This window comes from Vanessa atalanta, chromosome 18 (genome assembly GCF_905147765.1).
Source record: "Vanessa atalanta chromosome 18, ilVanAtal1.2, whole genome shotgun sequence".
Taxonomy (NCBI): Eukaryota; Metazoa; Arthropoda; class Insecta; order Lepidoptera; family Nymphalidae; genus Vanessa; species Vanessa atalanta.
Genome location: NC_061888.1, coordinates 2,263,083 through 2,281,353, shown reverse-complemented (window position 1 = coordinate 2,281,353; position 18,271 = coordinate 2,263,083). Strand labels below are relative to the sequence as shown.

The window sequence follows — 18,271 nt, the reverse complement described above, 5'->3', positions numbered from 1 at the left end:
TAGACAAAGGCGCTGTAAGAAATATTAACCATTCCTTACATCACCTATGCGCCACCAACCTCGGGAACTAAGATGTTATGTCCCTTGTGCCTGTGATTACACTGGCTCACTCACCCTTCTAGCCGAAACACAACAATACAGAGTACTGTTATTTGGCGGTAGAATATCTGATGAGTGGGTGGTACCTACCCAGCCGGGCTTGCACAAAGCCCTACCACCAAGTAAACGACTAAACTAGTAAATAGAATTAGATGATTTTCTTTAGTTTAGGTGTTGCCAAAAAGGACATAGGCTACTCTTATGCCTAAAACCTACAAACCTAAAAGATAATCTTCAAGATCGGTCCAGTCGTTTTAGGAGAATTTCAGTGGTATACCCAAGAAGAATTACATTACATATAATATCAAAATAATTATATTTCATTAAGTAACTTCAATAGATTACTTGTAAGTTAGCACTATTTCCGATTAAGTCACTTGTTGCTCTACATTGAGTTTATAAATGTTAGTTATGTTATATAAGCTAATTATACGGTGGTAAGGATTTCTTAAATACTCTTTATGGAAGTAAAATATCATTTAATAATAAGTACAATCATTACACGAACGTACACCAATAATAATCGATAAATTAATAATAGCATATTTAATAAAAAATGTTTCGTTATAACAGTAAAATACTTCGTAATCTAATTTTGTACTAATTGTAAGGTTTTATTTAATATTTCATGCCCTATTTCACGGGTCAGCTTATAATTTGTTTCAGAATATTAAGTTAATCATTTCTATGTTCAAAATTATTTAGATTTTTACCTTCATTAATTTTGCTTCGAATTAAAAATCTAAAACTCGGTAGCCAGAAAAAATAGATTTATTTGGTTAAAGACCTTCGAGCAAGTACGTCTGGGTAGAGACTACTTATATTCGATGTAACTAAAGGCAAGAGGAAACTTAGTTCCCAGGGTTGGGTATCGCACATAAGTTAATATACTTTATTCAAGGCTCTTGCGACCGCTCGAACAGCGTATAAGAATTAGCTCCAAAAATTCTTTTCAAATTGAGAAGAGGTCCAGCAGTGGGAAATTTACAGACAAAATTTATGTTACACGTGGTCGCAATTCTTCACATTAGAATTGTCATTTTACATCATAATTTTTTACAATATTAAAATTACTAAGATAAAACGATTAAAGGGCATAAGATATATTTTTATTCCCATAATTAGTCTTACGTCTAAGTCTCTAGAAAGGATATCTTTGAATCAGGTCCTGGAACAATATTTACCACAAATTTAATTCAATCCGACCGAGCCGTGGGCATTCACTAATCGATAATAAATAACGGAGTCGATATCCCATGAAGTACTATCTGGTGTAATGAACAAGTTCTCAAGATAAATTGCATCGACTAGTTCCGATTTGCATAAGAACCCAGGTATTTCCAATGTATCACTCGATTCTTAATTTTAATTCTCGCTTCATAAGTTATGTTATTGAGTTATCGATGTATCGATTTAAATTCGACGATGTTATTCGCAATGAAGTGATGGTTCGATTAATTCAATGAGGTCGATCATTTCCATACGCATTAATAACCCTTAAGGTCTAAAGTGTTCAGCTCATTGTACATAGAGATGACTTGACTACCTGACTTTATAATTGCTGAGACTTTTAAAATAATTTAGTTTATTTCGAATTTAATAAGTCGAAGTGGTCTCTCATCGATGGTTCTATTTTAAATGCGAAATTAGCTCTGTCTGTTCTCCTGTGTTGTGGTCTATCTGTTGCTCTTTCCAAACTGAATCGAATTTGATGAAATTTCCTACGAATGTAGTTTGAACTCTACAGAAGGACATACGCATATTTTTTACCCTTAAACGTGTGCGAAGCCTTTCAGAATAATTATACTAGCACGCATATTCGCTTCATGTTTTGATGTAATTCAAATTACAGTCTATTTCAATGGCAGGAGACGTAAAGACGAATAAACAATTGAAAACAATAAACAGCCTTGCCCTTGAAATTAATAACATGACATCGATTTAATAATGGTATTTATTATGGATTTTCTATGTGCTGTAGCGTATCGTCAGCAATGTTTTGTTTAGATCACAAAATATATTAATAAAAAAGAGAGGAGTCACGGTACAGCCGGTTGAGACGAAGTTGCTGTATATGTAATAAATTACAGACTCAATGAAATAAATTAACATCACTTGTGATTCCAACAGGAAATACAATTTTTGTAAAAAAAAATCCATGAGAATTAAGTTATTAAACAAAATACGTTTAAATAATGTTATTTAAAACACATATGAATAAAATATGTTAGAAAGAGACAGAGGCAAGGAGAAAGAGAGGGAAAGTTCGCCTGGAGGGCGCGTAACGCTCTTGCCTTAGGTGACGATTTCTGCCAGTTCGCTCGACTGCAAGCCGCGTAAAATAACTTATTTCCCATTATTATTATTTTTATATATTAGAGCCGAAATGGCCCAGTGGTTAGCACGCGTGAATCTTAACTGATGGTTTCGGGTTCAAACCCAGGCAAGCACCACTGAATTTCCATGTGAAGGAAAACATCGTGAGGAAGCCTGCATGTGTCTATTTTCAACGAAATTCTGCCACATGTATATTCCACCAACCGGCATTGGAACAGCGTGGTGGAGTATGCTCCAAGCGTTCTCTTCTAAGGGAGAGGAGGCCTTAGCCCAGAAGTGGGAAATTTACAGGCTATTAATGTTAAAAAAATGTAATTATTTTATTTGGTTGATCATGATTTTTACTTGCCTTCTTTACTAGGCAGATGATGATGTAATGAAGATGTTTAAGAGCTGATTTTTTTTATACAATACGATAAAAGATACTATAACTTTGACAATAATTTTACTATTGACAAGATCGACAAGGAAACGAATTAACGCAGAGATATTCATGAACACCTTAAGTGTTACAAATTGCAAATGAAAAATACCGTTCGTAAATTTTTAACGATAAATACCGTTTCCAAGGGTTTTATTGGGGCATAAAATGAATTTACATCTGATTGGCAATATTTAAAAATTGTTTGTAATAAATTCTTTGAATGTAAAAGCGGACATTTGGTTTGATAGCTGTTAATGCATTTGAATGCGACGTTAAGGTCTTATAATTAAGAGCCTTATTCGCTAAGATACGATTTAATAAATGAAAATTTTTAATTCATACAACAAATTGTACTTAAAACTTATTTAGTTTCAACGTAAATTGAGCAGCGAAAATAAAAAAAAAAAACGATATAATTTTAATTTGAGTGAAAAAACTAAATATGCGTGAGTAAGTGAAGATAGTAAAATTTAACAACCTCTAAGTCAACTACAGTCTAAGATCTCTTCTTCGATAAAGGAGAAGGAGCTTATTCTACCACGCTCCAATGCGTGTTGCTAGATACGAGTATATTACACATCTAGAAGATTTTTTCCTCACGGTGTTTACCTTCACCTCTGAGCACGAGATGAATTATAAAAACAAATTAAGCACATGAACATTCAGTGGCTCTTACCTGGGTTTGAATCATCGTTAAAATCATCAGTTAAAATGCACGCGTTCTAACCACTGGGCCATAGAGTTTCTTGCTAGTGCTTAATTCTACCACCTTTGCTTAAATATTCTTACCACTGGATCATCTCTGTTAGGTGCACATTTAAAATTATTGTTAAAGAATATTATTATTGTTTCAAGTGGTTACACTTAATTTATAAGTGTTCCAACCACTACACCATTATGTTTACAAACATCCTGTACACCCATTGTTTTGTTAACAACTGTTCAAAACAATTAAATTAGTACAACGTATCTAAAAAGCGTGTTAACAAATTGAATAACACGAAGTTTCAACTTCGAATTTGTATCGAGGAAGTAATCATTAGCACGTCCTCATTAGCGAGATTGTACGAAACTCAATAAAAACTCATAAACTTATGAATGGACCGAACGAAACAGAGACACGCTTCCCGTAAAACTGTTTTGCATGAATGGAACGAGTGTTAAGTGATATTAACATTTCTATCGGACAATAGCAAAATGAAACACGGTACTTAGGATAAAGTGCTCGTCCCAGTTCTTGTTTGATTTGCTTTCTGTAGTTTTGTTGTTCAATTGTTTATTGTTTTTATGTCACCTGAATTTTATGGTCGGCTCGTTTCGTTTTGCAATTCTTTCTGTTGCTTGATGCTCAATGGTTTTTTGTGGCCTAGTTTTAAGCTTTTTTTAGTAAAATATACACAGACGCACGTTATAATATAATGGGCTTCCAACCATGGCCATTGAATTGTTATGTCTCTGAGCTTGGAGTTACACTAGTTTATTAAACCTTCAATATAGGATACACCAATACTAAGTAGATTACCTGATGGGTGGTACCTACTCATATAGGCTCGCACAAAGCACTACCACCAAGTATCCATTTGCTGTTTGTTTACGAAACAAGCTGATGCTTTGACTTTACCTGCATGTCAATGTCATTCTTTAGTCATTCAAATCTTTTACATATTTACAACTTTAAAATTGAAGAACTTGTCCACAAATCTACATACTATATTGTTAGTCTATGTTTAAGTATTTATATTCAATATTAGTATATATTGTCACAGCCCGTCTTAACCACATAGGGTACCATTGAAAATCAGCATTGGGTTCTTGGAACCCAACTTGGAAGCTGAATGGTACACCTATATAGGACACGTTAACTATCATTGTTTTTCTTTTTGTAGATTGAATAATTAATTGTGCCGTCTCCTAAATAAACTTTTCTATCTTTTTTTTTCTTTCTATCTTTACTTTACTTCCTTGAGGGGTGAATTAAATGAAAAACTAACTTGTCTTTTTTACAGTTCAAGCTCATTACGTGGTGTAAATTTGGCTTAACAGTGAAAGCGTTAGAGACAGAAAGAGTCAATTACGCATTTATAATATGAGTACGAATTATAATATAACAGCTTTTCTTCGTGACTTGATCCCATAAATTATCATATCTAACTCCACCTTTAGGTTCCCAGCTAATTCTTGAAATTCCATAACGATCAGTTTAGTGATTTAGTCTCAATAAGATAACAGACAAACAGACGGACAATAGTTGATAAATAACAAGCTGCCCCGCGGTTATATCCGCCTTAAATTTGGATCGTACGTACCTGCTTCAAACTGTTAGCCGTAATGGTTGACGTTTATGGTTACTGCTCCTTAGGGTCGTGGCGTAAAATTATATAGCCAATAACCTTCCTCAATAAACCGGCGATCTAACGCAAAAAGAATTATTCAAATCGAACTGTTAGTTCCTGAGATTCAACCGTTAAACTATCCAATCTTAAGTATAAATCTTGTCATGAAAATATGTATAGAGAATTTTAAATCAAGATACCTATATGCGTTTAGGTTTATTAATTTTTTTTTCTAAATATTTTATATTTCTTGCATAAATTCGCTTAAAGCGAGTTGATTAAATACATCAGCACTTTATAATTACTCAAAACTACTGTCCATAGAATGGACTAGTACTGGAAAAATTTGAAAAATTCCTTATACCGTTAAAGGGCTGACAAGCATAGATGCCATCGCTGAATACCTGATTATATTTGAAGTGGCTTTTTTTGAAGAAGAGGTTATCGAATCCGACAACATTGATTTACCATATTCATAGCAATTCCTCTACGTTTTACAAAAGTTTAAAAACAATTAGAAGTAGATAATAAAAATAAAAAAGCAATATGATAGATATATGTATGAAGGTAGGTGGACGATCAAACCCGATAGTAAATGGTGATCAACGGCCATCCATTTATTTCGGGTGATTAATAGTTTTCGGGTTCTTTTGACAATAATTTTTTATTGGCGGTCTGGGCATAGACAATGAATTCCTCGTTTTAGGAAGTTAGTACTACTATAGTTAATGCGTTTGATCTGTGTAGAGAGTGCACCAGATTTTGCGCATACCTTTGACTGTTTTACTTGGTGGTAGGGCTTTGAGAAAGCCCATCTGGGTAAGTACCTCCCACTCATCAGATATTTTACCGCCAAGCAGTTGTACTCGGTATTGTTGTGTTCCAGTTTGAAGGGTGAGTGAGCCAGTGTAACTACCGGCTCAAGGGACGTAACATCTTAATTCCCAAGGTTGGTGGCGCATTGGTGATGTAAGGAATGGTTAATATTTCTTACAACGCCATTGTCTATGGGCGGTGGTGACCGCTTACCATCAGGTGGGGCATTTGCTTGTCCGCCTACCGATATCATAAAAAAAAACTCATAATATTTCGTGCGTAATTAACTAAACATTGAAATGTTAAGGGTGAACTTTAGTCAGAACATTGCTAGCTTAAAAGAATGCTGATCCCTCTGTCCTGGTTTCGAACTCCAGGTCGAGCTGATAAAAGTAATTGAGTGTCAATTGCAACCTGAAGTTTGGGAATTGGTAGTATTAACACTCCCGAGCCTGAGAAAGTGCCTTAAGCCGTTGATCCTGTCGACCCATCGGATTTTGAGATTAAGAGAATAGATGTATACTAACTGCACATATTTGAACCGTGACCGAAGTCCGTCAGGATTACAAAACAGATCTTACTAATATTATAAATGTGAAAATTTGTATGGATATATGCTTGTTAATCAATCACACTAGAACGGCTGTACATAACATTTATCTCTAACAATTGCACTTCTCTCTCTTCTAATATGCGAGCAAAACCGCAGGCGTAAGCTGGTATAATATTAAATATAAAAAAATCAAGTGATGGATATAGCGATGATGAAATAAGTCTTCAAATACAATGGCTGTGTTTGTAAGTGACCGACAACCATTAGAATACTATTCGTCTTCAAACAATATATTAATATACTATAATATAAAATTCAAAAATATTTATGTATACATAATTTAATTTGACTCTTTTTTTACAACTTAAATGAAACGACTTTTGGAATTTAATGACGAAAATATTTAATATATACTGACATTAGCGAAACTTTTAGCTGTGGTGACGAAATGTTTGAACTTTTTTAATAAAATATGTACTGGAGATACGATGACCTAAGAAAACGTTTCGTATAGAAGTGATATACTGTTTACTTATAAAAAAGTTAATATAGGACTAGGCTTCAAGCCTAGTCCTCTAACGGAAAAAGCTTAGAACTTATATCACCTCACTAATTCAATAGAGGTTAGTGGATCAGAATATCGTCCGACACATGCAGGATTTCTTAAACTATTTTCTTTTACCGCTAAGATGATGAGATTAATTATAAAGATAATTAGGAACGTGAAAATTCAGTGGTGCTTTCCCCGGGCTTGAACATATAACCTTCGGCAAATATTCATATACTTTAACTACTAGCCCGTCTTTGGCTTGGATTTTTCTCCACAAAAAGAAAAGTATATACTTGCGGGCAAACAGTTAGGTTACGGTCACCTGATGAAAAGTGACTATCACCTCTCGTGGACATTTGCAAAACAGAGCAGGTAGGTCACCGGCTTTTAAAAAATGAGTAGACTATTTCTTTGAAGGTTACCAAGTTATGTCGAATGAAATAGATAAACTGCTGTTTAGTTCAGTGGATATAATATATGTAGGGGACGACCAAAGAAACGATGGATGGATTGTGTGAAAGACGATATGGTTAGAAAGAATGTTACTTGTGAGATGACGTCCGAGAGAGAACTATGGAAGAAGAAGACACGCTGCGCCGACCCCAAGTAAAATTGGGATAAGGGCAGAAAGATGATGATGATAGTTCAGTGGATATAATATGAGGTTTGTATTCTAAGATCGCCAGTTCAAATACGGACAAACATCACTGAGTTTTCACAGTAATTAAATTACGTTTCTATAAGAGAAATATCATTTACATTTAATTCATAAGTTCTTAGTGGACTCTTCGTAATGACATCAAGAATTTTTTACGACTCCGAAGTTTGATATATAATTTGAGTTTATTATGATGCCGAAGACTGAGTTGAGTTGATGAAGAATATTTATTACATTGAACTAATTGTTAATTTACTGGCGTTGTCTGTAATAATTTAAAGTTACATATTTTTTAAATGATCAAATAAAAGAATAAATTGCATTTTAATTAACATCATAAATATAAAGTTGAACAATTATGTTTGTTTGAATATATGAGAAATTGTACGATGGCCTTTTCTACTAAGTGCCTTCTTTACTATGTGTTATATTTGCACTTGGCGGCAAGGCCCTGTGAACACATATCTGGATTGGTACCACCCAATCATAATATACTCTACGTTGTATCCCACTTTGAAGGTTGTGTACGTCAAAGCACTTATCCCGTTGGGCTGGAAACTGAGGGAGTTTTAGTCCCTTGGAAGAGAAGCTTATTTCACCACGCTGCTTCTAATGCAGGTTAGTAGATACTCATGTGGTCAAATTTCATTGAAATTAGCCACGTGCAGATTTCTCACGAGATAAATTATAATTACAAAAGCTCATGGAAAAACAGCGATGCTTGCCTGGGGTTGAACCTGCAGTCACCGGCCAAGATGCACGCGTAACGCAAATTTTCTCGCCAATGTCTATGAGCAGTACCACCTGGTACCAGGTACCACAATTTTTCAGTTTGCCTGCCTATTAAAAAAAAAGCTGCATCTAAAATAAATATATCTAAACTAATATTATCTTCGATATCGAGTGATCACATTGTGTGATCGCCAATAACGTCACCTTATTACTTGCCAAGTAGCATTTCAGTTTCGGAAGTATCACTTAACAATACTTTAAAAGTTATCAACGAACTTATTCAAATCCATTCGTACATAAAACGTTTACGTTATTGTATAAACTTCTGTTTTCCATACCAGTTCATGCGTGTTATTTATGATGCGAATTTAAAATGTTATTTGTCGTAAAGCATATTTTATTGTACGTTACGTCTATTTTAATTTACTCGTATTACAATCCAAATTAAATTATGACCGCCATAAAGAAGTTTCGAGAAGGATTTTGATGAGACCGTAGTAATTACGATCATAAATGACTTATGACTTTGATGATGCCATTAAATTGTATTAAAAAGTGGAAATGTATTGTTATGTTTGTACATAGAAAAATAATGGTTTTATCAAATATAGCTTTATCTAATGGTTTGTTTTTATTACAAACGCCGAGTTCAAATTATACTGGTTATTACGATATATATATATATGTATATTTTATGTAATTGTAGACGGAGGCGCAAACGGATGGTAAGTTGGGAGCAAGTTGGGCACCAACCTTGGGAGCTAAGATGTCATGTCCCTTGTGTGTATACTGGCTCACTCACACTTCAAACCGTAACACAAAAATACTAAGTATATTTTGGCAGTCGAAACTAACATTATCTGGGTACCACTCGTACCCAGATAGGTTTGAAAAAAGCCCTACCAAAATTAAATTAATACCACTCTCCGACCTCCTTTTTGTCAAAAACGATTTGAGCTACTACCACTCTACAATTTTAATTTTCGGTGATTGAAATTTTCTTCCCCCGTCATCGTTTGAACTGGCAACTTTTTATAGAGATTCACATGTTCTAACAACTGAGCCACCTCGGCTGTACTATTAATATTACTAAAATTGACTATCAAAGGAAAACATTACACACCATATTCCCGACAATGACCCTTTATGTTAACGTTCGGAGAGATCAAAGAATTTAAAATAGCCCAAGTTTACCTTAAACATCGGATCATAATAAACGTTTTAGTAATTGAACCAACATCTAAACATTAGTATGGAACCACTACAGCATGCAACGAAGACGTGAAACCGAAAACTATGCAATCAATAAACGACCTTATATTGATTACATTACAAACGAAATTAGAATACCCTTTCAGTTTAATATCGAATTGTTTTCTATTGTACAGAATGTGAATAAAGTGATTTTTATTGCAGGAACCATAAATGTATGTGTGTTGTGAAATACGATCGAGATCAAACTTTACTTCGACTATGGAGGAAGAGGTAAATATTCAATACAACGATTTGATTAACTGGGAACTAAAAACGATATTAAGATAAATAAATAAATATTGGGCAACATCACATACATTACTCTGATCCCAATGCAAGTAGCTAAAGCACTTGTGTTATGGATAATCAGAAGTAACGACGGTACCACAAACACCCAGACCCAAGACAACATAAAAAACTAATCAACTTTTTTACATTGACTCGGCCGGGAATCGAGCCCGGGATCTCGGAGTGGCGCGTACCCATGAAAACCGGTGGACACGCTACTTGACTACGGAGGTTGTCAAGATCGACTTATGTTTAAAATATAAGATCATCATGAAAACATAACAAACATATTTAAAAAAATGATGATGTCCGCGGTTTCGCTCGCGCTTAAGGGACTGGACGTCAGGTTATTGGTGTAAAAAAATTAAGGGTCCTTCCTTCGGGTTCAACTATACTGCATACCAAAATTTCATCAAATTCGGTCCGGTGATTTGGCCATAAAAATGTAACAGACCGATAGAGTTACTTTGTTTTTTTCGTTATATTATTATATCAGAATAATTTGTTTAATCGGGTACTTTATAAAAAAAAAAAGATATTTTTATTATATTAAAGGAAAAAACATGAAATTTTAGCGTATTTCTAAATATTTAAAGTTTGGAAAGACACAAAAAAATTATTAAATTATCAAAAAATATGACTACAAATGATGAGATGATAAATTATAAATAAAATTAGATCAGATCATAGATCTTAGGTATCCAGCACATATATTCTCCTTATGCGCTGACTACCTACAACATTTTCCTTTTAAGGTCTTATTATCTCTGTGTTTACATACGTTGGTTTTATTTTTATTTATTTGGCTTAAAGTTTCACTACCTTTTTGTTTTGAATTGTCACATTCGATTTTAATTCAAAATTTAAATAAAATTATTCTTATATCATCAATTTTTTAATTTAAAAAGTTGATATAATGATTATTGGAATTAAATATTGCGTAAAATGGAGTTAATAAATTTATATTTATTAACTCCATTTTACGCAATATTTATAATATTTGCATTTTCAAATTAGGAATCTTTAGATATGTATTTTGATCGACCATCTTGGGAGAAACGCTTATATCACCCCAAACTGCCTTAACAGTATCAACTGCGGCTGATCTTGAATGTGCAATACTTGAGATCGGCAGTAACATTTTTCACCTGTGGTAAATAAACTAAATTGTAATACTTACAAAGAATACTTTTTTACATCTAAAACCTGACCACCGAACCCTAAAACGAGAGCAAAGTTGCAGATGACAATTAATTAACAATAAAACAACCGCTGCTTCGATATACAGATTCAACGGAGAAGAACTAGCTAAAACTCCATAGTTACTTTTCTCCTGCAATTAATTTACAAACTTATGTCGATAACATACAATGAAATTGAATCAACGATCAACGATGATCCATGCTTTATTTTTCATCTATATAATGTTGCTTATTTTTTAATGGTTAAGTTTAGAGACATTTTGCCATATAGTCACCAATATTAAGACAATTTCGCTGTACCAAAGTTAAATTTAAATACCGTTTCAAAGGAATGTAATTAATGTATAATACTCTTTCGAAAAACCATTAATGTTAGATCTCCCTAATGAGAGGAATAGTTCTCGACCGTCTTAGCATCATTATCTCCGGACAAGACATTATGTATTCAAACAGGCGATGGCAAATGTCGCCTCTATCAAGTAAATAACAATTATAATACAAAGAAATAACATCCTTAAAACAATATGAATAGAGACGATAATACAATGTGAAATACAAATCGATGTGTGGTCAACTCAAGTTAAACAATACGTTGAGGAAATAATTGTAGAATAAGATAATTAGGGGAAGAAAAATGTAAATATTATTATTGTATTTTTATTGAAACAATAGTGGAGATAAGCTGATATTAAAAATAAATTTTAACTCAATTTTGTTAATACAAAAATAGGTATATTATGCTATTAATTGTGGTTTAAAATCATACTTTTTGAATATCCTAATGAATATGTACCGTCAGCATAAAAAAATAATGTTCCAATTTAAACAAATGTACTCAAAAACATTGATAAGCTAGTTAAGCGCTAGAAGGGTGCAGTCAACTCTGAATTCGAAAATACCATAAAGGGTCAATGAACTGATGACAATTAGACCTAAGTCCATTGGCGCCAACACAAACCTAAATTAGTATCCGTCCGATACATCCAAACAATCAAAGTCTAACATTTCAATTGCCCTAGTAATACCCACCCAAAACTAATAAACTACATAAAAAGGTACTCTTGGAGAAAAATCAGTGACAAGTATTGTTCGTGAACTAGCATTTAACATATTAAAACTTCTATCCATTACGAAGTTTTATTTATATTAAGTTAGTTTCTGAAGTCGTGCTTGATTTTTCACTTAGCATAAATGTGGTGACACGATTTGAATAAGTTTAACTCGCTTATTTCGAACTTGGTCAGATCGTTCTGATTACTTCAAGAGAAGAGAGGGAATCCGAATCAGATTGTGGAATACGTGAGTTATTATTGGCTAGTGATCGCGAAGGCTTTATACAGTGGGTATCCTTGTTTGGTTTAATTCTGTACGGAACTTATATACTTATTTGGTGAGCTTTGTAAGACTTGATTTTTATCAAAGCTTTTAACACTAATTAATGTAATTAAGTAAGTATGATTAAGGGTATGAAAAAATGGAACTTTCCGTAAATTTCAAAAGCTTCCTCTTAACTTGAGAATATTTGGAGCTTTCGTTGATGCAACACCGTGTGTCAGAATGATATTATTATTTTATTTTATTATTAATATTATTGACTGCCTCGTTGGTATAGTGTCTTGATTTAAGGCCACAGAGTCAGAATTTCTGGTCCGATCTGGAGTTCTGGGCTCGTTTTTCTTTTATGCTTACACACACAGCATTAGTAGCACAAAATAAAAACATATGTACAGTTTGCTCGATTTTCATGCTTGCGACTGGACAATTTTGGTTCAGGCCGAGAACCTCTTTTTGATTTACAAAAGGCAGATAGAGTAGCGGGAGCATTAAAGTGACGCAACAAAAGCGAATACAGAATTGAAAGCGAATCCATTTAGTAATAATTTCCCTTTAATGTGAAACGACGCGTGTTTCACTTTGCTGTCACTTAAATTTTATCAATTACTGATATGTTAACAAGTAGAAGCGTCTATTAAACGCCATTAAGCGCTACTAAGCGCTAGTTTAAAGTGAAAGGATTTTTTTTTTTTAATTTAATAATCGATATCTTTAAATATTTATTTGTCTACATAGACTATGAAAGATAAGCACGTATTGAAATAAAATGTAGCCAACGGTTGGCCAGTAAGTACACGCACACTAGTAAAATAATAAGATGTTTGGTGAGTGTGAGAGAATATCCAGCGTAGCTGTCACGCACACCAAGATAATAAAGTTGGCTCGTTCGTTTTAGTTCCTTTGTAGTACGACACTCTATCTAAATATATATACATATAACTAATCGACGTTAAATACAGAGATGACTGGATTGTTGTTAAGTAATTTTTGGAATTTTCGTAAGTAATTCTGTTTTGTTTTGACGACCTCCGTGGTCGAGTATTGTGTACACCGGTTTTCATGGGTACGCTATTCCGAGGTTACGGGTTCGATTCCCGGCCGAGTCGATGTAGAAAAAGTTCGTTAGATTTCTATGTTGTCTTGGGTCTGGGTGTTTTTGGTACCATCGTTACTTCTGATTTTCCATAACACTTTAGCTACATTGGGATCAGAGTAATGTATGTGATGTTGTCCAATATTTATTAATTATTTATTATTATTATTGTGCATTTAAATTTTTAACTTTAATAATACTTTTTTCTCAAATCATTTTGCTCTACCCAGAAATATTTACTTGCATTTATCGTTTATCCATCGCACCATAGTATAAACAACTAATTAACAAACAAAGTCGCGATACACAATAGTAAATTTAATATTCACAAAAATGAAATGAAATTATTTAAAAAAAAAATAAACTGCAATATTATTTTCTATTTATAAAATAAAAAAACTTTAAACTTCTTTTGTCATATTTTTATTTTGAATTTTAAAAATTTATTCATAGCTCGCAAACGAAATTAATCATGCCACAACCCTGACAGAGGCTCGAAATAAGTCCACATAAAAATTCTAAAATAAAAACCATTGCCCTCGAAGTTCCCTCAGAAGCCTACAGTGTAGGCTTTTATTTATTTTTCATTTTTCATCTTACGAACTCTAATGTTCTTTAATGAAAAGAAGCCGATACAGCCACATTTTTTCCCGCTCAAATCTTCTTTGAGATGTTTCATTTTAAGAGAGCTGTCTCATTATGTACGGCTGACTGGTTAAAAAACATTTTTTTTCAATAATTTCTTCGGGTTTGTTTTAAATAGCTGTGTAACTTGCCTGCAACGTGTGTTATTTGTTATAATTATATCCTTTTTTTTAACATTCTTAATTATAACTCTATCTGGCTAAGATTCTGGAATATTTTCTCGATAGTATTTTCCGACATTGAATTCAATAATTTCCTCGAATCCCAAGCGACGTAGTATTGCCATATTATAGCCCAATAAAATCGTAATTTCTTCAGAATTAATTATTGCTTCTTATTTATTACTTTAAATAGGATTTACATAATAAAAAATGCAAAAACATATACCAGTGAACAATTCTGATAATAATATTATGTTCTGTAAATTAGACTAATGGAGGAAAATCATAGTTAATTAAAAAAAAAGTCAGCAATTTTCCTGCAGAGTTGACTCATTTGAGTCTTTTAGTATCATTTTTGAAATCAAATTACTTAAAAAAAAATACAAAATAAAAAGAAAATAATACAACAATTAGGAGCTATAAAATAATGCGAATGTAAGTATGTTTGTTTGTTATGCTGTAAGTGTTAAACAACTAAATAGATGATAATGGATACAATTCAAGCTTAAGCCCCAAGGACGAGCATAGGCTACTTTTTAAGGTTGAGGATAAGGGAAGATATCTACAAGTTCTTGAAGAATTTTCGTCACAGACTGAATTCCACTAGAGCGAAGCTGCAGGTTCAGCTAGTATTTAAAGAAAATATTGACTACACCATTAATGTTTCATTTTCATTGTTAAATAAACTGTATATTCACCTATTCGTGTATAATACTAGTTGTCGTTCCTGGCTTCGCTCAGGTTTAAGGTATTGGGTGTTAGGTGTTAAAATCCTTTGTATTGGGGTTCAAGTTTGCTTCATAATAAATTACATTAAATTCGGTGCAGTCGTTTGGCCGTGAAAGAACAACATTAGCAGCCTGTAAATTTCCCACTGCTGGGCTAAGGCCTCCTTTCCCTTTGAGGAGAAGGTTTGGAACATATTCCACCACGCTGCTCCAATGCGGGTTGGTGAAATACACATGTGACAGACACATGCAGGTTTCCTCACGATGTTTTCCTTCACCGCCGAGAGTGAGATGAATTATAAACACAAATTAAGCGCATGAAAATTCAGTGGCGCTTGCCTGGGCGTGAACCCGAAATCATCGGTTAAGATGCACGCGTTCTAACCACTGGGCCATCTCTGCTCAAAGAACAACATACAGGAAGAACTACAAATTTCGCAATAATAATATTAGTTTAGATATTGGCCAGATAAAATACCATAAAACATAAGCTATAGTCAAGTTAGTCATAAGTTGTCAAAGTTGCGTTAGTAACGTTCTTTATGACAACGCTTTACATCAAGTTTATCCAAAAAAATTGTGAAGATATATGTATGTGGTTGTATGAATGTTTATCAAGTATGTTAGGTTACGTATCTATGTAAGTAAGTAAGCAGTGTATTTAATTTACTTTATTTGCAAGATTCAACGATATGAAATGATTACATTTGATATTGAAGTTATAATTTTGATATATATATATATATTAATTAATTAATTAATTAATTTTTAAATGTAATATAAATATTTAATTTTGTTATTGTTTATTGAATGTTATTTCGCGTGTTTTAATTTTTGTTTATTTTACTATTTTGATTTTGAATTATTGATATTATATTTATTTTTTATGGGATTTTATAAATTGATTTATATTTATAAATTAAAATGTAAACTGAGGAATTATTACAATAATGTTTTGGTAGTGAACTTACCTAACGCATTGGGTTAGGGTACTGTAATGTTAGATATAAGTTTTTTGAATATGAATAAATAAATAACATATATATGTGCTTTTTAATTTATTAGCAATTCGGTAATGTTAGAATATTAACGTATACAATGCGACCAAATACGGAAACTAATATTATTAATATTCTAATATGCGGTAAGTACCTGTTTTTATTTGGACGTATAATAATGAGTGAATGGCAATATAAAGATATCAATGACCAGTAATGATTATAATTAGTGTGATTACTTATATATAATACAATAAAAACTGCTATATAGTTTAATTATATATGTTACTAACAATGGTTAGACTTTGTCGACATAGAGTCTGGATACCACTAAACTCATGGTCTTATTAAAATTATTGAAGACTTACAAATGGACCTAATTATTGCCAGCCTGCCTACCTTTATCGTAGTACAATAAATCTTGTTGGATTGTAACAAGATTCTAAGCTGTTGAAGATTGTGAATAATTTCAAGTCCAAGTCCCACGAGATCAACATCCGATTCGAAAATAATGTCTCGTTCTAAATAAAAAATGAATTTTCTAATACAAAAATTTCACCTTATAAATATTAACATAACGATAAAGTATTAAAATATCATTTTGTATTTCAATAAATCAATAAACAAGCCATCTTAGTAAACATAAAGCGAATGGCATCATTAAAATGGAAATATAATAACGATATATTTAAGTGAGTAATTGAAAGAACGAAACGTGACTATCTTTCGTTTTCGAATTTCTTTTAAACAATCTTCAGAGAACAGCGGAAATTAACATAAACGGAATTAAGTGAAAATATCCAAAACTTACTTTGCGGATTAATAATCTCAAGTGCGGATATTCTCTTACGTTCAGAGCTTAATCACTTTCCACATAATCTTCGTCACAGTTTACGTTATTACTCGTATCGACGAGTTCAGTCAATTGTTGTGTATGTTGTAACTGTTGAAAGCGAAATTAAAATTTTCATTGCCGCCGGTTTGATGGTCTTGCGTGGGTTTAATGAGATACGTCGGATTGTTGGTGAAATCTGACTCCCTGTGGGTATTTTTTAAATTGATGATAGTATACTTCACGTGAACTAATGAATTGACCGCAACGGGTCATTAACCAATAACCGTGTCGAAATTTCAATTGATATTGTACCCCGGTTGGTTACTAATTGATTTTTGATATCAACCGTATTGTTTTTACCTACGGACATTATTCGTAAACTATAGAAATCTATCCCTCGATTATAAACAATGCACCATTGTAGTTCGTTTTATTAAAAGCTTGAATTATTCGTTCATTAATCTTTTGTTCTTCCCACATGTCAAATTTTATTTCACAATTTATTCGATATATATTTATCGTATGTTGGTTTATTTTCAACTCGAATACACGAAAGCCATTCGCGATATTTCGAGGGAATATCGTATTCCGAATTCACTAACTTTCCCCGTTTCTGAAAGCCATAATACTCGGTCGAAATTAAATCATTTCATGTTTCCGTTCTAACGTTACACGCAAGTTCCCTCCATTAAACGTTGTCAGACATCTACAAAGTCGGCAACGCTCCAATATTACCATTCGCCTAATGTATGTCAGTATTTACCTTTGATAGAATCAAACAAATCTCTACCACATCCGTTTTTATCGAAACCACTTGTTTCATCATCTAAGACCATCAAACCGACACATTCACGACTTTTTTTAATACCTAAGTTCAATGCACTCGAGTTATCTCACAACACTGATAGCAATCCGTCGAGTCAGGGTTTTTAGGGCGCACTATCTAGGAACAAACATCCCTATACAAACAGGCCGATGCAGTTACGATGTTTCGAGCGCGGGAGAGGCGGCCGGCAGCGACACAGTCCCTCTGACGGCCGGGTAGCGACTGACTGAAAATTATGTTTAGCTGCGGGACACACCGGCTATTGCATTCGAGCATAAGCGAAAATGGCCGAATGTAATTTTGAGGTGGGAATGAGATGGATGAAGTATGGCTTATGGGGAAATGAGATGGTTGCGCAGGTAGGGTGGGAGACGGCTGCAGCGAGGATAAGGGTTTTGTCTGCA

The 18,271-nt window shown here is 33.2% G+C and overlaps 1 protein-coding gene across 1 annotated transcript in view; it reads right to left on the bottom strand.

Moving 5' to 3' along the window:
• The window catches only part of LOC125070854, a 175,147-nt gene extending 157,096 nt beyond the window's left edge, over positions 1 to 18,051 (bottom strand). The window contains exons 1-2 of the mRNA XM_047680846.1: positions 17,805 to 18,051; positions 17,018 to 17,149 (exon numbers count right to left, since the gene is read on the bottom strand). The gene's annotated coding sequence lies outside the window, so the exon portion shown is untranslated. The remainder of the gene's footprint in view (positions 1 to 17,017; positions 17,150 to 17,804) is intronic.
• Between the last annotated feature and the right edge of the window lie 220 nt (positions 18,052 to 18,271).